The 24,009-nt window shown below is 38.4% G+C and overlaps 1 protein-coding gene and 1 long non-coding RNA gene across 6 annotated transcripts in view; both read right to left on the bottom strand.

Moving 5' to 3' along the window:
* OXR1 (oxidation resistance 1) overlaps positions 1-24,009 on the bottom strand; it is a 451,197-nt gene that overhangs the window by 305,112 nt on the left and 122,076 nt on the right. The window lies entirely within an intron of this gene.
* On the bottom strand, positions 14,286-23,396 carry LOC138915638 (uncharacterized). The gene is made up of 2 exons (XR_011421734.1): positions 23,257-23,396; positions 14,286-14,414 (listed from the first exon to the last, which is right to left on the bottom strand). It is a non-coding gene; the product is annotated as an uncharacterized lncRNA (long non-coding RNA).

Below are 24,009 nucleotides of genomic sequence, written 5' to 3'. Positions count from 1 at the left end.
GGGTATAGAATTCTCGGCTGTAGATTTTTGTCCTTCAGATTTTTGAATATATCATTCCACTCTCTTCTAGCCTGTAAAGTTTCTGCTGAGAAATCTCCTGATAGCCTGATGGGGGTTCCTTTGTAGGTTAATTTCTTCTGCCTGGCTGCCCTTAGTATTTTCTCCTTGTCGTTGACTTTTGCTAGCTTCACTACTATATGCCGCGGGGTTGGTCTTCTTGCATTGATAAAGTTTGGAGATCTATTGGCTTCTGTCACATGAAGTTCCATCTCTCTCATCAGGTTTGGGAAGTTCTCAGCCATTATTTCTTTGAATAGGCTTTCTGCCCCTTTCTCCTTCTCTTCTCCCTCTGGTATACCTATAATCCTTACGTTGCATCTCTTAATTGCGTCTGATAATTCTCGGAGAGTTTCCTCATTGCTTTTTAGTCTTACTTCTCTCTCCTCCTCTGCCTGCAGCATTTCTATATTCCTATCTTCCAAATTGCTAATTCTTTCCTCCATATTATCGGCCCTACTGTTCAGTGCATCTAGATTTTTCTTAATCTCCTCTATTGTGTTCTTCATTTCCAGTATTTCTGTTTGGTTCTTTTTTATCGTATCAAACTCTTTTGTGACATAGCTCCTGAACTCGTTGAGTTGTCTATCTGAATTCTCTTTTAACTCATTGAGGTTTTAATGATGGCTGTTTTGAAGTCATCGTCATTTAGGTTATATATTTCACTTTCTCTGGGATTGTTTTCCGTGTATTTGTTATTTTCCTTCTGTTCTGGAGATTTAATATATTTTTTCATATTGCTTGATGTTGTAGATTTGTGCCTCCACATACAGATAGAGTTTAGTTACTCCTTTCACTTGTTTCTACTGGTGGGGTGGGGGAGCAGCTGTTTATACTGCACCAACCAGGAACCCTATCAGCTGTTGCTAACTGGGCCTGGGCCCCTCCTCGTAGTCACAGTGGTCCTGTGGGTTCCCTCTTCAGCTATGGGGGCTGTCGGGGGGGAGGGGGGGCTTCAGGCTGCTGGTGCCTACTGTTGCAGACCACCAAGACGTGCTCCCTCCTTGGGGTCTGCAGCAGTGTTATGGGCTTTTCCAGCAGCCAGGGGCAGGATCACTTATATTTGCAGCTCCGTCACTGTCAGCACCCACAAAATCTCACTTGTCCACTATGGGTCACAGAAGAGCTATTGGCATCTTCTGCAGTCTGTGGTTAGCTCACCTAGCTATGCTACTTTTGTCCCGGGGTCTTCCAGCCTTGTGGCTGCTGGATGGGTGCTCTCTACTAGTGCTGTGCAGAGGCTTTCGCTGAGGCTGGTGTGAGACTGCAGGGTTTCCCCCTAGGCTACGGAGCCGGGTCGCTGGAGCTCCACCCAGCCCCAGTCGTCTCCCCCAGGATCTCGGGGAGCCCGTTGCCCTGTCTGGGGGATTGCCGGAGACCTTGATTTCAGTGGCAGCTGGCTGGCTGCTGCCCTGCCTGGCATTCTCCTCTCCGGGACCCTCCCAGTGTTGTGGAAGCTGGGTGGATCCTCTATGCTAATGGCAGGTAGGGACTTTGCCTGCTGCCGGGGCGGAACTCTGAAGTATCCCCCCCAGGCCATGGAGCCAGTTGCTGGAGGACCACCCAGCCCCAGTCCTCTCCGAGGAGATCTCCAGGAGTCCTGAGCCCTGCCCGGCAGTCAGTGGGGCAGGCAGCAGCAGCTGGCAGGCCGCCGCGCCGTTTGGGATTCTCTCTGGGACCTTCCCGGCATTGTGAATGCTGGGCGACCCTCTCCGCTAATGGCAGACAGAGACTTTTGTCTGCTGCCTGGGCAGAGCTCCGGAGCTTCCACCCCGGGCCGGGCCGTGGAGCTGGCTGATGGAGCTCCACCCAGCCCCAGTCCTCTCCAAGGGGATCTCTGGCAATCCCGCGCCCTGCCCGGCAGACAGTGGGGCAGGCAGCAGCTCAGACTAATTTTTTACTAAGAAAGAAATGGTTATTTTATTTAAAAAACTGCTTGATAAAGGAGGTTAAGGGATTTCAGCTTTTCCCTATATTTTAACTAAGGTAATATGATGGAATTATTTTTCTCAGGATAGAGGCCCCGGAGGGTAAGGAGGTTAGGATTCATGTCTTAGAGAAAGGGGAGCAAACTCTTATGAGATGTACAGCTTTTCATTTTATCCTCATTTTCTGTGGTTAAAAATGCTGCCCACATGCACAGATGAACATTAGCCAATTTTTCCTCTACTTTTTAAACCTACTTTTACCTTACCAAAAGTTTAAATAATAGTGTAAATCCACCAATTAAACAACTGTTCTGGCACACTAAGTTAGCATAACAGAGGCTTAGAAAGTAAACTTAATTTAGAAGCAACTTGGAAATACCTAATTTACCTTCCAGAATTTAGCCAACTCATTCTCTCAAACTGCTTCCAGAGTATATCGTAGCCATAGTTCCAGAAATACAGAAATAGCTCCTTAAATAAAGCCCAATTACTTAATTTGAAAGACAGTTCCGAAACTGAACACTGAGACTGCTTTCCTGATAAAGCAAGTATGGTCAAAGGGAGAGTTGATAACTATATTTTAGACTAGATCTTGAATCTGAGGGTATCCATCACGTGCACTGTGAGGGTGACATATATAGTTTGGAAATACTGGGTCTACAGTGATAAGAGCCAGGTCTCTCTCGAAATGTCTATCTTTGTTAATTTTTATTGAACTAGATGCTAATTTAATAGATTATAAGAAGAAATCAAACTCCCATGGGGCCAGACTTATTGATTCATTGTGGGAGCAAATAACAATGAGAAGGTGGCTCAGTGAAAACACAGTCACGGCTGGGTCAACTATAGGACTAATGTTTTTGAGCTCTAGAAGTCAGAGTCATCTAGAATCCTCGGGAAATGCTGGATAGTTATGCTGGCCAGCCAGGGGACCTTCTCTCCTGGCCAATACCAGGGATCATTTTGACTCCCTTTGTAGGCACTGTTCAGATCATTCACCTCTTAAAAGGTCTCTATAATATTAAAAATCCATGTAATATTAAGTGCAGTACAGTATAATGATTAAGAATATAGTCATAGGGTTTCGTCAGAGAGAAATGGTTTCAAGTTCTGACTCTACAACTAATTGTGACCTTGGGCAAGTTGCTTAACTTTTCTAAGTTTTTCTTTTTCTAATCTGTAAAACTGGGGTAATACACATAGCTACCTCATAGAGTTGTGAGTGCTAAATGAATGCTCTAAAATAGCACAAATTGAGTGCTCTAAAAATAGTACTTACTGTTATAAGGGTGAATATGCATTCTGGGAAGTCATTCAACTCTTCATTTGAAATAATACATGTGAAAAACACATAGAATATTATACAATGTGATTTTAAAAAATATTACTATTAATCTTTTTACTGTTATAATGCTTTACAGAAGCAAATATTTTTCAAAGACAATAAAAGAATCTGGAACATTTATATGTTACCTCAAAAATAGATATAAAGTTATCATTCAGAATTAAGTTCTTTTTTCATTTTTGAAGAGAACTGCTCTTATTTTTTTCCACTTTGGGGTGTTTGTTCTTTAAATAATATACATGTGTAATATATACTAGAGGACACAGACTATTGTGTTTTCTTTGTGGAATTATCAATTTCTAACTTAAATTATAGAATTTTATCACAATTCCTCTTTAATTGTAGATCAAAGCTCCACTAAAGGAGGCTTATTTTCTCTACTGTCAGTGTCCTATGTGGAATTAGTCACCAGTATCCACAAGTGTACCAAGTGGCTACATGATTGGAAAAGCCACCATTTCACCTTTCTTGTTTTCTTAGATACTGGACTACCCAAGCCAGTGATGACAAAACTCTCTGGAAATACAATTTTAAAATTTAACTTAAGCCTCCAGTGAGCTGAGATTGCACAGATGAAACATCTATGGCCTCTATTGCCAGAGAACTACCCTAAATACTCAAATAATCAGAACATTGCGGTATAATCAGCACTGACGACTCTTGCAGCTATCTGGAAATTATCAGTCCATTTGCATATATTTAATGGAAAAGAGACTTGCTTGATGCTGTAGATTTATTGCATTCATGGCCCCAATTACAGGCCTCTCATACCCATGCCTTTTACTCTTTAATTTTGTGTTCCCTTTCCAATTTGATGCTGAGCTCCATGAAGCGCTTGCTTTACTTTGGCCAATAAGATAGAAGGAAAATTGATGGAAGCAGAGACTTGAAAAAGCACTAGGTCATTTATGCTTCCATTCTTGCTTCTCTGAGATCATGGTAAGAACATACCCATTCTAGCCTTCTGAAGGAATATAATAGACATGCATGTGGAAGGGAGCCTAGTTGTCCCAGCTGAGGCAATCTTCAACCAGTCCTTAGCTAGCCACATAGGAGAGACCAGCCAAGATCAGCAACACCACCTTCCCACCCTGCAACTAGCCACTGACATAGAGTGAGCTGAGCTGAGCCCAAAGAACCATCCAGCTGATCGATAGACACGTGAAAATGATAAATGCTTATTGTTTTAAACTACTATGTTTTGGGGTAGGTTGTTACACGACATTATATTGGCAACAGATAACTGCTACACTTGTAAATTAGTAAAGAAATCTGAGTCTTCCAATTTTAACTTCCAACTATACAACTCAGAATTATTTCAAGATGTCTAGGGAAGAACAGAATTCTATACTAATGCTCTCAAAAGTGTGTATTGTGTGTGTAGGGGGCACACACCCAAGTCTTCACAAAATCATCTATTTGGGAGAGGTATGAAAGATGTTAAGATTTCTATTTATGTTAACAACTCAATTTTGGGAATATGTTTTATCATGTACAGAGTACGTGATACAAAATTTATTAATAAATACATGCATATGTATTGGAGGTGCCTATTTTATTGATAGGTACGTACCCTCAAAAAAGTTCTGAGGCCACAGATCTTGACTTTGATTAGTTTGGTAATTTCTTATTTAGTAATAGTTCACCTCATGAAATAGTTCCCATGATGAAAGTGGGCTTTCATGGTGAGCCAGCTCTTTAGAAATGAAATGAAGACCAATCATTGGCTAGGTGTCACTCTTCTCTTCTGAATCTGATGAGATTTTAAGTATTTAAAAAAAATTATTAGTATTCAATTAAGGTAAACTGAAAAATAAAGGTAGTGACTATATAGTGGTTCCCTTTTTTAATGCATGGTACAGAAGAGTCACATGGGAAAATAAAGTACAGCCTCTTTGACTTGAGAACATTCCTCAAATATTGATACCTTAACTGGTCATATCAATTATGGTGTCTTATTAATACCTCAAGCTATTTTAGATATGAAATATTTTTACTACCAACTATTTACCAGTAGACACAGTTATTTTAATAAGTATAAAGATTTAGGAGTTTGTGATTTTACAAGAGACTGCACGTTATTATGGTTTATAGTGATTGTAACACACAGCCAATTTACTTGATCACATAAACTCCAAATAACTTCTTTATTGGACCTAAACTTGCAAAGATATCTATTAGTAAACTAGTAGGGAATGATGTATTTATTTCTCAGATATCAGGAAATTTATAAGAAAGATATATTCTTCGTGACTTCAGAGAGTAAAGATAAATATTAGAACATAAATTCTGCAAAGTAACAAAGATGTATGACCTCCAATTCATGACAAATTTTACAACATGTATATCTTTAAAAGGAAACTAATTTAAAACTGTCAACTTTGCTTCAGTATAGCTTTCTTATATATTAAATTCCTCTCATAATGCTACCAAATAGATTTTTTCTTCCCACTAGACATTCTGCCAAATTCATACACATTAATGTTGAAAGATATTTTTAAAACACAGTGATTTTTCTCCCCTTCACACAAAAATGTTTTCCTTCTTTTCTTCTCCAGAGACTTAAATATTCCGGGCTACTGATTTTCTGAGAGCTCAGTTTTAACCCTTTAAAAGAGGAGTGGAATAGTGTGTATATGTTCATCCAGGTTGAGTTGTAGTCTCTCTGGAAAAAAAGAAGCTTAGGTGTAAAGTCCTATCTGCATATTGATTTCCATAGTGTTTTGAGTTAAATCTAATTCCATAAAATGAAATAAATCCGTCAGTTCAGACTATTGCAGTTGAACTGGCAAATAAAAAGTCCAGGTTATTAAGAAAATTCATTGAATTATTGCCCAAATAAGAAAAAGAACCAGAGGGCGGCAAAGAGGTTGTCCCCCAACAATGCAGCGATCTAGACAGACGCAGAGTTGAGGGACGTGGTGAGCCCCAGCCTGCCCTAGTGGGGGACCCTCCACAGCCCCAGAAAGGGAGCGGGACATGATATAGGAGAACGTGTCTCCTCATAAGCTCCACGGATTTCAGTTCCCATGCCTCTAGCCACATAATGAGCTCATCTGTCATCTAGTTAGCTTTTGAACCAACAGTCTATTGACCGGATCCAGACTCCAGGGACTGAGATGTTTTCGGAATGTCTGTTGACAGACTCACCATATGACCTCGATCAAGCCAATCAATATATCACTCGGCTCTGCAAAGCTCTCTACCTGCAAATAGAGGATAAGAAATAGCCTGCAACGCAGCTGCCTCACTGGAGTGTTAGGAGAGTGAATGAGCACATCCTTTAAAGCCAACATGAGTTCTGAGGGATGAAGATGCTCAGTCAGGATAAGATAGATTTTCTCGTCTATAGCACTGAGAGCGACTGAAGTAACAGCTAACTGCTCCTTACAAAGCTCCTGTGCTTCCATTTCCCAACATGTCACATGCAAATGTGTCATAAATAGACAAAAGCAACCATATCAATGAAATCAGTGGTGTCACTGATGATAAACATAGGAGGGGAATATTTTATTTATTATATTTTTCTGATAATAATGCTATGTTTTTAATGGTTACGAGTACAAACAAGTATGAAGTAACACAGCTCTGAATTCCATCACCCAGAGATAACCACTGTCAACATTTGGGTGACTCTTCTAGACACATTTGTGGACACACACACACACATATACACATATGTACATATCGTGAAATACATTTAAAATGGCACTTACCTAGTTATCAATCTAAGTATGTGCTATTATACAACTTGCTTGTTTTCCAGTTGTTGTGGACATCCATTCATCTTCCATAAATAAATCGATAAACAGCATGATTTTCAATGGCTGCTGCATTGAACTCCATAGCAAGGATATAAACTATTTTAATAATCTCCATTACTGATATCTAGCTTAAAGCTTTCCAAAAAATAAATCACCAAAAGAACAGAAAGGAGCTTTAGCACCATTTCAAAAGATCAGACATTTTGTTATGAACAAAGGGCTAGGAAATGAGAGAGACATTATAAAATAGAGAAGGATGTGAAATATACATAAAGATGGTGAGAGGAGATGAACATAGTGTATTTTCAAAGGAATATTTTATATCTTACTTTATACATATATTGTATATATTGAGTAGTTCATTTACAAGATAAAAACTAAAGATTACAAAATCCCAAATTTGCAGACTTCATTCACAGCAGCAAATCAACCTCCTCCCCATTAATTTGTCTTTTATCTTTTTAGTTTCTTGTAATCTCATTCTACAAGTGTGTGAATGAGCTGCCATTTTTATCAAAAGTTGAAATTTAAGATGTTCCTTTACCACAGCTGACCACTGGGCACTGAGTGGGTAGCTGCAGCCCTGGGAGAATGCCCCCACTTCAGTGAAGCAGCCCTCTCCAAGAAGCCCTCTGTCTCCTGTCATCGCTGGCCACTCCATGCCTAGGAGTGTTAAAGCCCCCGCTCACCACCACTGCTCTCCCTAGTCCGTTGAGGTAACTGTGCTCTCCCTTTTGGCTTCCTACACTCTGGTCAACCCTTTGTAAACTATCCTTTACTAAACTCTCCTCAAATTAACCATTTTGAGTATGCCATCTCTTCCCAGTTGGGACCCTGACTGAACCATGCATACTTGATAGCTATAAAGGCACTACAATAATACTGATATGATATGGTTAAAGTTGGAACTCCCAGTGGTCCCTGTTTACAACACAAAATTTGGCTGACTAGAAAACTTAAAAAAATGTTCTGTGAAGAGCAATAGTTTTTGTAGATAGCAGCTATATTAAACTGGTAACAGAAGTTTTGATAAATGAGCTGATTGTCCTCAAAGACACATTAGAAATTTACTTAGACTATAAGGTGTTTTCTTATCATCCTTGAAATGAATGAACTTCCTTAGGCTCAATGTCTGATGTAAGAAATAATTAGTTCCTGAGAATAGAACTACACATAACATATTGTAGTAAACCTGACTCAGATCTGAGTGATCAACTCATAGTTTTAAGAAGTGTGTATTCTTTCTTATTTGCACAAATTGTCTTATTTGCACAAATGTTATATTTGAATAATAGTAGAGTTCCAATGGCTAAAACACCAATGGAATATTTAACATCTGACAGCCATCATGTTAGGTACATTATATAAATTATCCGTATAGTCCTCCAATGGTCTTATGACTAGGTCCTATTATCTTCATTTTCTTCAGATGATGTCATACAGCTGGTACTAGGCAAAGGTGAAACTTGACAGTTCAAAACACAGGTGTTAAGTGAAAGATGCTAAAAATGATTCATTAGGCACATAGAAATCTATTTGATGTGTAATATTCCTCTAAGACTTTTTATAACACTCCTGCTTCCTGTGTCAATCTTGTTTCTTTGTAATGTTAATTAACATTCTAAGTTAAAAGAAAGCCTGATAAATCCTGAGTCAAGGCCCCTTCCAAGTCTTACCAGCCTCAAATGGCTAAGTCACCCAATAAAATATAATTTTCAAAAGTTGTTACTTTGGGTTTAAATCTGGAGATAAGAAATATTTACGTAAGTAGCACTTTGGCCCAAGTGGTAAACATTACTTGAAACATAGCAGACCAGAAAAATTAGGCATCAAGGACAGCATTGTCCAGATCTGTGCCTTCCCACCAGCCCAAACGTACTTCACAACACACTGGGTCTTTCTCGCAAACACAAGACTCCACAATACATAATATGTATTGAGTTCTTACGTTTGCCATGAACTATGGTAATCACTTTGCATTATCTCACTGAAAACTCTTAACAACCTTAAAAGTAGGTGTCATATTATCCTTCTTAAATAGATATTAGAACCCTCATTCCATATGTATTCTCAATGTGCCTATAAAGTATAAAATGACCAAATAGGGGCGCCTGGTGGTGCAGTGGTTAAGTGCGCATGACCTGCTTCAGCCACCTGGGGTTCGCCGGTTCCGATCCTGGGTGTGGACATGGCACTGATTGGCAAGCGATGCTGTGGTAGATGTCCCACATATAAAGTAGAGGAAGATGGGCACTGATGTTAGGTCAGGGTTAGCTTTCCTCAGCAAAAAGAGGAGGGTTGGCAACAGATGTTAGCTCAGGGCTAATCTTCCCCAAAAAGAAAAAAAAAATGACCAAATAAAAATACCATTTTTCACCAAACAAACTTTTCTTTCAGAGAAAGGGCAATATGTAGCCACAATAATTGACCACCTTATCAAGAATTCAGCATCCAACTAATTTTAAATTTAAATTTAAATTTAGCTTTAAATTACAATATAGAAATCTTAGTGACGCCTGCTTTTGTGTGTTAACAAAAATACCTCTGGCTCTGTCCCAGGTTATCAATTACCAGTCCTCCCCATGGTCAGATAAATTAGCAGCAATCTGATCCTGCCATTGTCTCTTACACTCAAGTCCATGTATATTCTGTTATACTCCAGCTTTCTCATCTTTACGCTTTTCCTTTTTATTGTATTACAACTCAGACGAAAGGTCATCTCCACTAATGAGACATTCTCTTACCCCAAGGTTTCCTCTACCCCATACTGACACCAATGACAACACTTACAGATTGTATTGTAATTATCCGATCATTTGTCTATAAGGTTTTAAAGAGAGGGGCCTGTGTTGTGTTCACCTGGCAAAATATTTAGGGGTTTGTCAAAATCTGTTGAGTGAATGAAAGTCAAAGCAAGACTGTTCTAAGAAAGGAGAACTTCAAAGCTATGGAATAACTATCTGAAGATACAGCAGGTGCCATGCTATGTACCAAATGTGTAAACATGTCCACCAGAGGCGTACAATCTAGCTAGGGGAAAAAAACGCAAAAATTTAACATAATATAACAAGCAAAATTGCCTCAGTTCAAAATGATATTGGAATGCTAAGAAGGGAGCAAAAAATTCTCAACTATGGAAGTGGCACAGGTGAGGGTAGAACTAAATCCCATAATGTATTAAAGAGAATGTGTTTTATGAGAAAATTAATTATGCAACTTTTTTTTTTGGCCAAAAGCTGTTCCCCACAAGGAAGCAATATAATAAACATCTAGGCCTTTCTCTACATACACATAAGCATATTCTCTCTCTCTCATTCTCCCTCTCTTGCCCTTGCACACACGCATGCACTCACACACACAAGCACACACACAAAAGTCTCTTAAAAAAAATCAAAGGATAAAGGAAATTAATAGGATCTTATGTAGCCTACTCTCTAAATTAAAAAAAAAAAATCCTGGTTGCTAGAACTGAAATTTGTTGTCTTGTAGTCAACATCAGCTGTTAAATCAAACTGCAGATAACATAACGATGTCTTCCCTTTTGGAAAAGCATATTAATACCAATAAAAGATGGCAAAGAATTATTGCAAGTAATGAGACAGATGGTGATAGATTTTAGGCTTGCTGAAAAGCCATAAAAATACCCTGAATATTTACAAGGAAGAGAGGTTTTAAAAATGGTGAAAAGTAAATTGTGGCACTGTTAAGACATTTGAACAGTGTGCCACTGTGGAGTCAAATAAAAGAAGTCAGCTCCAAGAAGATTGTCACCTGTCAGTTCAGATATCTGTTTACATTTCCAGGAGTTTCTACTCCATCAAAAAGGATGGTTCAGATTAAATTCAGGCCATCATCCCTCACAGTAATTGGTTTGCTAATTCTGCAGCACAGCTTTTGGCTTCTGCTCAGCAGTTGGCCTAAGGTTATAAACTGTACTATTTATTAAGCCTTATTAAGACTGCTGTCATCTGTAATCATATTGCTTCTCTGCACAAAACCTTCAGCGGCTCCCTGCTGCCTTCCTAATTAAGTCCATACTCCTTATCTTGGCATTTCAAAGTCCTTTACAATATGTTGCTAACCTTCCTTTCCAGTCTGTCTTCTCACCACTCCTCCAGAAGTTGTTCTGGTTTGGTCAAACTAAACTACTTCTTGTTTCTCAAACACCCTTTCTGATATTCATCCCATACCCATGTGGTTCTGACCAGAGTGTCCTTTCTGCTTCTCATTTTTAACATCCCCTTCCCACCCATCTGTTGGTCTGCAACCTCAGGAGCTTCCCAGGTGAAATCTGAAAGGGGCCCCCATTCACAGAGGGCAGGAAGAGACCAAAGAAAGAGGCAGACCACTCCAGATTGGTAGGTAGCAGGTTTAACAAGCAAGGGAACATATACAAGGCTTGTCTTGAGCGGCTGCAAGATGAATAGATCTCCACACCCATCCACCAGAATCTGAAAAGTTTATAAGAGGCTTTACCTGGGTTCAGTCACGTATACTATCTAGATGGTCTCAACAACACGATACTATCTCAAAGCTGTTTCTTTTGGGCAGCTTCTATCATGGAGAAAGCAAGCAGGATGCACATTCCAAAAATAAGGAAGGGGGCGAGAAGCCTCCAATTGCCCAGGTCCAGCAAGTGGGTTAAACAGTGGTCACATCCTCTCGATGACCTCCTCCAACACCATCTTTCCACAGGACCAAAGCTTACCAAGCTTTCCTTACGTATCTCAAAAATACTCTATTAAAGAATTTAAGTGATATGAATGGGAAAAATATCAGGTTTGGGTGAAACAGATTTGATTCTGAACTCCAATTTTTTTCTACTTGCTGATGACCTTGAGCATGTTAAATGAGATCCCACATGCAATGATCCTGTCATAGTGTCTGGCACATGGTAGAAAATCAATACACACTGGCTTCCTTTTCCCAGATTTCTCCAATTCAACAGGGTCTCTTCTCTCTTTGAATTACACATGACAGAAAATATCCCAATTGCATCATCTATGAGTAACACATGATCTCTTAGCACTTGTCACATAGGAAATATTTGTCCTTGCATCAGTGATAAATTATCGACAGCACATTTAAAAACCAAACACCAAAAAACCATCAATGCTAGAAAACAAAGTACCATTATCACAAATCAGTTCGTCAACTTCAGAAATTTAACATAGCTTCTTAGCTCCTTATTACAACTAAAAATAATTTTGGTTAAGAAAGAAAAGAGCACTGTGCAGTATTAATGACAAAATTATTATAATATTTTCAATTAAAAGTAGATATAGGAGCCAGCCCGGTGGCATAACCGTTAAGTTTGTGCACTCTGCTTCGGTGGCCCAGGGTTCACCGGTTCAGATCCCAGGCGTGGACTACATGCCATTTATCAAGCCATGCTAAGGCAGGCATCCCACATTTAAAATGGAGGAAGATGAGCACAGATGTTAGCTCAGGGCCAGTGTTCCTCAGCAAAAAGAGGAGGATTGGTGGCAGATATTAGCTCAGGGCTAGTCTTCCTCAAAACAAAAAACAAAAGTAGATATAGATTAGCTATATTTTTCCTATTTTGTTATTCACGATATGCTAATTACCAAATGCAGTGAGAACTGAGTCTGCGTTGAAAAGTGGAAAACATCTAATTAAGAATATTTTCTAGATAGCACGGAGCTAAAATAAAATCTAATTATTGACCCTTAGCCAACCCGTTAAAACTCTTTTCAGTGTTAATAAAAACTTGTCTTGATTAGCTCTTATTCAATTTAACAATGTTTAATGATCACTAACTATATCTAGGATACCTTAAAATTTTAAGGATTTTAGAGTCTTAAGAAGCTTGATAGACATTGACGTCTTTCTAAAAATATTAGTGCATACATTAATAAATCACAGTGAGTACTGGAAGGGTTAGTTAATCCTGAGAGGAGTGCATGCAGAGTACAATAGGATTCCTGGGGTCAGGTACCTGCATGTGCACTGAATACACGTGTTGGCCTAATATTAAAGGACCATGTACACAAAAGCAATGTTACATCAAAGCCAAAACCAAAGCCAAAAATTACCATAGAATGAATGCACTAAAAACAGGCTTCGCATATGATGAATGCAACAGATCAGAAACAATTCTAGAAAAACAAGGCACATATTTTTTAAAAACTTTAAATGAAGGTAGAGCTGAGCCTTGTCTGAAACAAATTTTTCTTTAGTTATTTGCCAAAAAATGTTCTAAGTCAGTCACAGATAACCAAATGGATTCATTCCCTGGCGAGCAATGAAAATTCATATGGTATTTATCAAGAATAGTTTTCAGAATAAAGCAAGTTAACATCTATCACTGCATCTCTGTAACATGTTGAGCATAAGTGCTCCCTTTATAGGACAATAAAAATAAATAAGATTATAGAAGAGATAAATATATACCTCATTATCCTGCAATAAAATATTATCTTTTTGAAAGGAAAATGATTTATCTGGTTATGCAAATAATACATTATGTACTATAAACTTCCAGAAAATATAGAAAAACATCAAAAGAAAAGAAAAACCACCCAAAACGCATGTAAGAATTAAAGCTCAGTCTGCTCAGTTAACCAATCAAAGGAGAGGCTCGAATTGCCTGACCTGATCATTAACATAATTCTATTTCAGGGGAAAGTTTTAGGTATAAAACATCCTGACGCCCTGTGTACTTCAGCTTAAAAAATAATAATAGTTGTTCAGGAACTTTCTGTGACAAAATAAATTAGGTTACGGAAATTGACAAGAACATTTATGTAGGAATTGCTCACAGCCTAAATGTCTGTTTGGTTCTAATGCTATAAGCTGCACACTGTTACGTATGGTGACAATTTTAAAGAGGTTTGGAAATCGCTTCCAAGGCTGGGCCTTAAATAGCTTTCATATTTCCAGCTCTGTTAGAGAGATGAGATGTAGCTCCCTTTAGCTCCCAGGGCCACATTGTCCCCATCCTAGCATTCGAAGGCCAGGTTGCCTACTGGCATTGTGGGGATTGATTTTTATGCTACCGGATATGGCTGAGGAAATTTCCTGAGAGACACAGAAAGCCTGGGACAGCCTGATACAGTCAAGAGTAAAAGTTGTCAGAAAAAAAAATCTGGGTTCAAATGCTAGAATTACTAGGATCTCACAGGAATTATGAGAATTACCTAACAACAATAATAAAGAAAAGAAAACAGGTAACATTTTTGAGTGTTTATTAATATGCTTTGGGAGTGTACTAAGAACTTTACAGGCATTTTCACGTTCAATCTTCATAATAATCTTGTGAAGCAGGTTCTGTTTTTCTCTCCATTTATTGCTGAGAAACTGAGGATAAGAAAATTAAAACTAGTGAGTAGCAGTCATGACTGGATCCTAAGCAGTTTGGCCCCAAAGTGTTTGATTCCCATACTGCTACAGTAATACGTTACACGCAAAGCACTTTTTACAGCCCAACACTTTTACTGTACTGATCATGGAGCAGGGCCCTTGGGTGACACTCTATCTAAGGTGATATAGTTTAATTAGAAAGGATCAAAGGCAAAAGAAGCCTGAAATCTTAAACTCTCTAGACGCTAAAATTTTGGCCAAAGTTCTAAGATTCAAAGAGTTGTAGAGAAATCAGGGACCCTGGATGAGCAAAACTTTATCATTCTATCATGGATATTTATAAAAAATTGTAGAACAAACATATATTTACTACTGAGCACAAATATATTGCATTAGGGACAGAGAATAAAATGAAGTGTAAGGGACACTCTTTTCCAGAAACTTCATACAGGAACAAAAGCATCATTTATATGTGTCCCTTATGATATTGGGGGCTTCTTGAATGAACCAACTGCGTCTTTCTTACTTCTGTATCCTTCATGATGCCAACTATGTACCATTAGGTGCCTATTATGTGCCAATTATATATCGCACAGCGCCTTCATAATGTAGTATCTAACGCATATTTGCTGGATAAAGGCCAACACGTTTAACCTGGCCCAAAGTGCTGTGCATGATCTGGCTTTGCCTCAAGTCATGTCACTCTCTTCCCGCATTTCTTAGCATCCTTGAAAACATGAGCACTTTCCCAACCCAGGAAGTTTGCCCACATGCAGGTTTTAGCTTCAGTGTCATTTTCATGGAGAAATCTTCTCTCTCCTGTACACTCAGTCAAACTTCCCTATAAATCATTCTCATAAGATACTTTTCCTTCCTAACACTTATCCCAAATATAATTAAACACTTATTTATGTAATTAATTGTATAAGGGCCAAAATATTGTAGGTTTTAATTGCTGCTATAATCTCAGCACCTAGCATAGTATCTGGTACCTGGTAGAAGCACAAAAATGATTTATTAAATGAATACATGGATGAATAAGCCTTTCTGAACAAGTGAATCATTTTTGGAGGATATATATATAACTCAAAGATGCAAACAGAAACAGATGAATCCTGAGAAGTTTAGCATTTGATACAGATTAGAGTCACTAGAAATTACTGCTGTGTTCTCTGAGACACCCATCCTAAAGTTGTTATACATTCCATCACGCTTTTTTTGCTTAAACCAATCAGTCGTCCATGTAATGATTTTCTATTTTTAGAGTCAAATCCTGTATTAGCTTAGCCATATCTTAGGTTTTCAAGTCAGAGACTCTGATTATCTCTTTGCTATGTTTATAAACACTTGCATCCCCATTTGGCTCAGCACCCATTTGCAGGAATTACTTTGGAATTAATTCATTGTTCTAACAGCCAAGGATCCTTCTGAAGGCTTAGGGCTCTTTTTGAAAGAAGGTTCTGGGTTGATTTTGTATTAATGAATTGATTTATTGAATAAAGAAAGAATCATATCTTTCTTCCTTCTAAGCATGAGTCACTAATAGCCAACATCTCCACATACAAATAAGCCACTACTTCACATACAAAAGATACTTAATAATCATTGGATTTGATTAGAAACTCAAGAAAGTAACAGAATCTTTAGCTTCCAAGCTAAACCAACTTCATTTAATTCTCTTCTCTGACAAATTCTCTTCATTGACAAATGAAATACCAAAGCTAGAAAGTTGCTTACAGAGTATCAAAACCATAATTCGGTCTACAGAAAAATGGTGTCTATTAATCCTTTTCCTCCTAGAAGTAAATGAGGCCAAGAGTAAATACAAATTCAAAACTTTTTCAATTACATAGACCTTAGATTGTTACTGAAATAATAGGCAATTATAGTCAGCTTTTCGGTTGGACATTTTAGGGTAGTTTTTAAAAAGTTCATGTGTGTGTGTATGTGTGTGTGTGTGATCTCCTGGAGGCATTTAAAAAAATCAATCCCAATAAGTCAAAGAAATTCTTCGCTTTGCTATTTAGTGGCATGAGACCTTGCCATTTACTCTCCAAGGTAAAACATTTGCAAGATGACCATCCAAGGAGGGAACAGTATTAAGAAGTATTAAAAGAAAAATCTAATTCACAAAACTCATTTTAAAGACCATATTTGGTTATTTTATATATTCCAGGAAAAGAAAGCCAGTCTAACTCTTTTTCTATCATTAAGCCCAACTATGACTAAGCCTTTCACACGGTGCAACTATATCACCTTACTATGTAAAGCTACTGACTGAATCACAAATATTCTTAGATGTTCTCTAGGGGTTGTGAATTACTCCCATGGATGTAATTCCTCTGAACTTTACTTAAAGTTAGTCTAAGTATTACAACTTCTGTGTTCATTACTTTCACAATTTCATTGGCTTTGTGTACTGAGTACATTTAAAACCTAGCATTTCTTATATAAGATAAAACTTAATTTAATTTCTTTAGAAAGAAAGTCTTTTCTCAATTTTAAATATTCCTTCCCAGGCCAAATGGTATAATCATTTCCTAAGAATTAGATAGTTACAGACAAGGAAAAATATCTGTACCAAGAGAATAGATTTGTATTGTGTTCAATAGTAAAATAATCTTTCTTTTCTTTTATTTGACAAAAGCTCAATGATGCTCCTAATTTCTCTGCTTTTACAAAATTGACTCCCAGAAGTGATTTTGGAAAAGTTAATAATCCCGGGGAAGAGTGGCTTATGATCATTTTCCCCTCTGTGTGCAGTCACAGTCTAAGGCATTATTGCATGCCTGAAGCATACTGAGCACTGGAGAGAGAAGCTCAAGAGGTTCACAGTCCAGGAGAGGAAATAAATCTCGTACACAACAAATATCATCCTGGTGAGAGAAGCTTTTCCTGGAGGATCTCTGGGTTAAATGCCCCCTGGAGCCAACTTCCCCTCCTGCTCCCCTCCAACCTCCACAAACACCTTCCCATAGAATAAATGGTCTTTTCTTTCTTCTGGGAAGCTTAATGGGATTGTCCTATTGTAACTGCTATCTGTTTTCCCCAACTAAGTCATACTAAGGCCTGTGTGCACCCTGCCCAGAAAGTGGCAAAACTTGAAGAATATGTCAAGTTAATTTGCTGGAATAAAGTTTCCATTAGAGAACGAGAGGGATCTGCTCACTGAACTGCCACCAGTGAGATAAGAGTAGTTTGCTCTGAGCAAAGCCCCATATTCTACTTCAGAAGAGGGAAGATAAAGGAATGGAACCATTCCCTATGCCCTCCCCTTGAAGCAGTGAGTAAAACCCTGTGTGTCCAAAGCCTTCTGAAACAAGGGGCCCAGAACAAGAGGAGGAGGAGAAGGAGGAAGATGAGGAAGAAGAGAATTCTCACCAAAAAAGAACTGATACCAACATGAGTCATATCTGGATATGGTTGGATAGTTTGGGATTTAAAAAGTTAAATGAATAGTGGAAAGAGCCCTATGAATTAATGTCTATCTCTCGATGTCCCGAGATGTCTATCGTATTGCTTATTTTAAAAGAATTAAAAGTAAGCCTATCCCAGAAAGAAGAAACATCTCTGGCTTTGGCAAGCACCTAAGACAATGCTTTAATACAGGATTTCTCAAGATCAGCACTATTGACATTTTGGCCAGATAACTCTTTGCTGTGGAAGGGCTGGTCTATGCATTGCAAGATGTTCAACAGCATCACTGGTCTCTACCCACTAGACACTAGCAGCATCTTCAAGTCATGTCAATCAAAAATGTCTCCAGACATTTGCCATATGTCCCTTGAGAGGTAAAACCCCCCTTTCATTAAGAAACACGGCTGTAACTGATGTGTAGTACAATGTACGGTGGGCGTACTGTCAACAATACCTGGGGCAATTAGGGAACGCTTCCCAAACAATGTGATGCTTCAGCTGAGTTTTCAAGGGCGAGGAAGAATTAGTTCAGAAGGCCAAAATAAACCCTTTTCCCAAGAGTAAATTTAACTGGAGATCTCAAAATTGAGAACATTCAGGGTCAGTATTAGCCATTCCTGGGCCAATCAATTCTCCAAACTGAACAGGTATGGTTGCTCTGCTAAGCATTCCTTTCTCCACCGTAATGCAGTCTGGATACTTGACACTTCTGAGAGATGGTATAATGTAATAAACAATAGTACTGGCTCAATTAGCTATGTGAGCTTCGGGAATTGCCCAACTTTTGGGAGTTTCAGCACCCATGTCTATAAAACGAAGGTGTTCACTTGGTAGATGACCTCTAGTGCCCCTCCAAATTAAGAAATTCTTTGATAAATCTTTCATGTTTCTTATGGTAGTCTCTCTGCTCATTAAAATGGACACCCTTCATGTTATATTGATTTGCAGTGGGCACTAATCAACTAGCAGTTCTAATGAGTTGGGTACTGAAAACTGATTAGAAATGCATCCTCAGTTTTCATGCCACTCAGGAAAATTATTCAGATTCAAAGGAGAAATCGCTCACCCTTTAGATAAATCCCAGTATTATTATATTGACAGCAAACTAAACTGCTCAGGATGGTATATTTTCAAAGAGTTACAATATTGTCATGTCACAGATGTGTACATAAATCATATTAATATGCTTCCAAAGTCCTGAAATGTTTCCACAAAGAGAGAGAGGGAAGAGTTTAGCTCAATACATAAACCATAGCCCTCAGATACTTTTTTTAACACTTAGTTTTTAGGGCAGTTTCAGGTTCATAGCAAAACTGAGCGGAAAGTAGAGTTCCCATGTACCCCTTGAGCCCACAAACACACAGCCTCCTCTGCTATCAACACCCTCCACAAGAGCAGTACGTTTGTTACAACCGATGAACCTACGCTGAAACATCATGATTACCCAAAGGCCATAGTTTATATTACGGTTCACTCTCGGTGTCGTACATTCACCGGTTTTGACAAATGTATAAAGACATCTATTTGCCACTAATAGCATCATACAAAATAGCTTCACTGCCCTAAAAATTCTCTGTGCTCTGCCTATTCATCCCCTCCTCTGTACCCCTAGCAACCACCGAATTTTTTATTGTCTCCATAGTTCTTGTCTTTTCCAGAATGTCATCGTTAGAAACATCAAGTATGCAGCCTTTACAGATTGGCTTCTTCCACTTAATGATAAGCATTAAAGGTTCCTCCATGTCTTTTCATGGCTTGATAACTCATTTCTTTTTAGCGATGAATAATATTCCATCATCTGGATGTACCACCATTTATTTATCTATTCATCTACTGAAGGACATCTTGTTTGCTTCAAATTTGGGTAATTATGAATAATGCTGCTATAAACATCATGTGCAGGTTTTGTATGGACATAATCAGATACTTTTTCGGGTTTTTTTTTTTTTTTTTTTTTTTTTTTGCTGAGGAAGATTGGCCCTGAGCTAACATCTGTTGCCAATCTTCCCGTTTGTATGTGAGCCATCACCACAGCATGGCGACTGACAGATGAGAGCTGTAGGTCCATGCCCAGGAACCAAACTCAGGGTGCTGAAGTGGAACATGCCAAACTTAACCACTAGGCCACCAGGCTTGGCCCCATAATCAGATAATTTTTAAAGTAGTTCTATGTATATGAATAAGCAAAGCAGAAATGGGTATTATACAGCTTATATTCTTGACTCAAAAATAAGTCAACTTTTATTAAATAAACTTCTAATTTACATGTTTCTGAATAAATTCAGCAGTTCTGTTAGAGAACCAGAAGCAACAGCTTCTTGGGGTTAATTCTTGAGGTTAACAAGTAATGACTGTTTCTCAGGCACTCATATAAGTGCAAAAGTAAACAGTAAGGCAAGCAGGCCCTACGACGAGAGCAGATCAGTGTAAGATACAGAAAGAAGGAGCAGTATGCTCTTCTAGCCACCCAGACTGTAGATGCTTACTAGTTCCTTAGGAGGAATGGGAGATCAATTTCAGAATACTTTGAATGTTTTTTGGAGTTCACTGTATATTATATATAGGGTAGAGTTCTCTAATACAATGTTTATTATGTAGTCTTTCGTTCTGTTAAAGAACTAATTTGGTGTATTAGTTAGCTGTTGCTGCATAATAAACCACCAAGAACCGTAGTGGCTAAAAACAATGACTTATTTAACTATTATTCTGTGGATAAACGATTTAGGCTAGAGTCATCTGGGTGATTCTTTTAGTTACGAGTGGCCTCCCTCAGCATCTGCAGTCAGGTGCCAGTTGACTTTGCTGACGTTTTTTGTATTCTCCCTTCTCTGTGACAGTAGCTGGAACAACTAGGCTGACCCAGCTCTGGACCATATTCTCTCATCCTCCAGCAGGTTAGCACACAATTGCTGGCATGCTCTCTGGATAGGGTTACAAGAGAGTGGAAGCATGCAAGGGGTCTTGTAGGCTAGGTTCCGAGCTTGCACAACATCACTTCTGCTGGGTCCTGTTGACTGAAGCAAGTTACAAGGCCTAGTCAGATTCAAGGGAAGGGGAAACAGACTTCACTTCTTGATCGAGGAAGTTGAAAGTCACCTTGTGCAGGGCATCGATACAGAAAGGAGTGAAGGATTTCGCCATTTTTGTAATCTGCTCCATCTCGGTTATTAGACTCGGTTACTAGACTAGACTAGATTAGACAATATTGCAGTTTAAACTTTGAGCTCTGGAAATCAGCCACCAAAGCTCAAATCCCTGCTTTGTTATTCACCAGCTGAGTAGTATTAAAACTTATATCGCCTTATTAGTAAAATGGGGATAACAAGAATAACTACCTTATAGTGTTATTATGAGTGGTTAGCATACTGCCTGGCATACAGAAAGAATGCAGTAAATGTTCTTTCATTGTTATTATTTTTCTTATCATTTCTATCTATAATGGGAACTTTCTCTCACTATAAGAAACAAAATCATTGCCCAGTTTGGGCAAAAAGAGATAAACTGCCCTACCTCCTCAAATAATTCATCTTTAAGTCATATTTCTTAGTATATGGAAAGGGCACAGGAGTTATTTTTGGTTTATTTTTATGATAATGAATGGCTTTCTCCAATCTTTATTGACAGGAAGAGAAACAATCATCAAAATTCTCATTCACTAAATAGTTTCAAGTAAAACTATTTTTAAATGTTGAGCTTTCCATGTGCCTTTAATTTTCATTTTCTTAAATTCACTATTCATCATAATACATGCTAACACACTGAAATTTCCGAGTAGCAGCTACTAAGCCATTAAACTAAATTAAGAAGTAAAAAGGATCATTTAATCCTCCAAAACACACACCTACTTGTATCTATCTGCCATAAATCCATTCAACAGGATCCTGATACCTTTGAGCATGCTTTATTTACATATCAAAATTAGATGTTCTGTCTCTAGTGTGACTCAGAATGGAACCTTGTTATGGAGATATTTTATTACAGACATTTTATTTTCTAGCATAGCAAATTTAAATCCTATTTATTTTCCTAATCTAAATTGGATGTTTTAACTCAGTATTTTAGTCACTAAAGTAATCTGCCAACTCTGGCTGTAAAATCAAAATACAAGACCAATTTATGTTAATTAAAAAAATAAAGGTTTAAAAAATATTATTGTGATTATTTCAATACTCTTGGAAAAAGAGGAAACTGATTTAAAAGGAATATTTTTGGTGATGTTGGAGAAATATTGGGATTCTTCCAGTCCAAAAATGTTCATTTTCTTTTGATGGTATTTTTAACAGGATAGGCATAAAACCAGAAGAATAAAGCCAAGTGGAGTTGAAACTGATAGCTCTGTCATACATATATAGAAAGCAGTTTTAGTCAACAAGAACATGATTTCCAGCCATTCAAATGAAACTTCCTTTATTTACAACAGGAAGATTTGGCATTTAATAAAAAGTACTTTTGAACATCTACTATTGACACTTTGGTGGTGATATAAAGGGAAACTAGGTAATATTCCTGACCTCAGGATGTTGCAGTATGCTTGGGAACATGGGGCATGCACACATTAATGACATAAGAATACGTACAAAGAAGAAAATCTGAATGATCATTAAAATATGCAACTACTAAAAGACACAGAGTTTAAGAAAAGAAGCAAATTTGTTGGAAGGCTAATAATCAAGAATCAATTCAGAAAAAAGTGATCCTTGAAAGGGCAAAACACAGAATGCTTGTGCAAAAAACTAAAGTGAGTTAGCAGTGTTGACAAAAATAGAACCGAATGAACACAGTGCATACCATTGCTTTACATAACTGCCTGCTGATGAATTTTTCTGATTAACCAGAAAGGAGGAGACCAGAAACAAGGAAAACTACATCGAGGTTTTCTATAGAACCCTGTTTTATAGCAGAGACAGCAAAGCACAGGAGTTAAGAGCTTCCAACCTGGAGTGAGACTGCTCGAGTCCAAAGCTGATTCTACCACACACTAGCTCTGCGACCTTGGGCAGCAACTTGAGTTCCCTGTACTCCTCTTTTCCTCATTTGTAAAATAAGGATAATAAGAGCATCTGCCTAAATGCTGGATTGTGCTGTGTCAACTCGGTTCAGGTGGTAATTGCATTTCCCAGAACCTCCTTCCCTGTATGGTTCTTGGTTATTCAGGTCAAAAGAGGAACTTGCAGGAGATGCGCAGAGTGGAAGTGAAGCAGTGGCCATGATCTCTGAAAGTCACTGTGGTCCGATGTGATGATGAACCAACGCAGAGGTGCCTGGTGCACTCCAGCGTGTCCTACCTTTTCCCCATCCCCGTCCAGCAGTTCTTCCCTGTTTGGAATGCTGCTGACCAACGGCAGGATCAGGCCTGTCAGCAGGTACTTGACTGGGGACCACAGAGACGGAAGCCACAAGGAAGCCACAGCTTCCCAAATACCTCTCCAGGAGCTCCCCTTCATGTTGTCACTTCAGTTGCTGGACACACCTGGCTTCTCAGATTGACGAGCAGGTGACTTCCTTGATCCTCTAATTTCCTCTTCTGGACATTCAGGTCCCCAGCTCCTCCCACAGTTGTGTAAGATCTGATTCCTTTAATAACCCCTTATGCCATAACACTTATTGTGACTTATCTCCTGAACAAATGTTGACTGATAGTCGTTGTCATAGAGTTTTGTGAGGATTATCTGGATTAATGCTTAGAATAGTTTCTGGCACACAGTCAATACTTACAAGTGTTTGTTAAATAAAATAATCTCTAAGCATTAAGTATTAGGCAAATAGGAATTTAAAAAAAAACCGTGAAGGAGAAGGATGACAAAAGCAATACTCTCTATGATATACATTATTTTAGGTAACTAGGGCATAGGAATTCTGACACACTGTGATATAGTGAGTGATAAACAAATGAAATAATCAAATAAGAACTTCTGATGGAATGAGAAGAGCCAACACGTATTGAGTGCTGTCTATGTGCAAGTGCTCTTCTCATTCTTTTACATGGATTATTTTACGTAATCTTCACGACCATCCCGTGAGGGAGGGATTCCTCTCTCCGTTTTGCAGCCGAGGCTAGTGAAGCACGTAAAGCATCTACAACACTATAATGAGATGTAAATAGGAAGCCACCTGTAACGGAAATTAACTTCCATGCCAACAATTATTCTAGTTGGAAAGTTCCCCCCTGGTTTCT

This window comes from Equus caballus, chromosome 9 (assembly GCF_041296265.1).
Source record: "Equus caballus isolate H_3958 breed thoroughbred chromosome 9, TB-T2T, whole genome shotgun sequence".
NCBI classification, from domain to species: Eukaryota; Metazoa; Chordata; class Mammalia; order Perissodactyla; family Equidae; genus Equus; species Equus caballus.
This window is presented reverse-complemented; position numbering and strand designations above follow the sequence as displayed.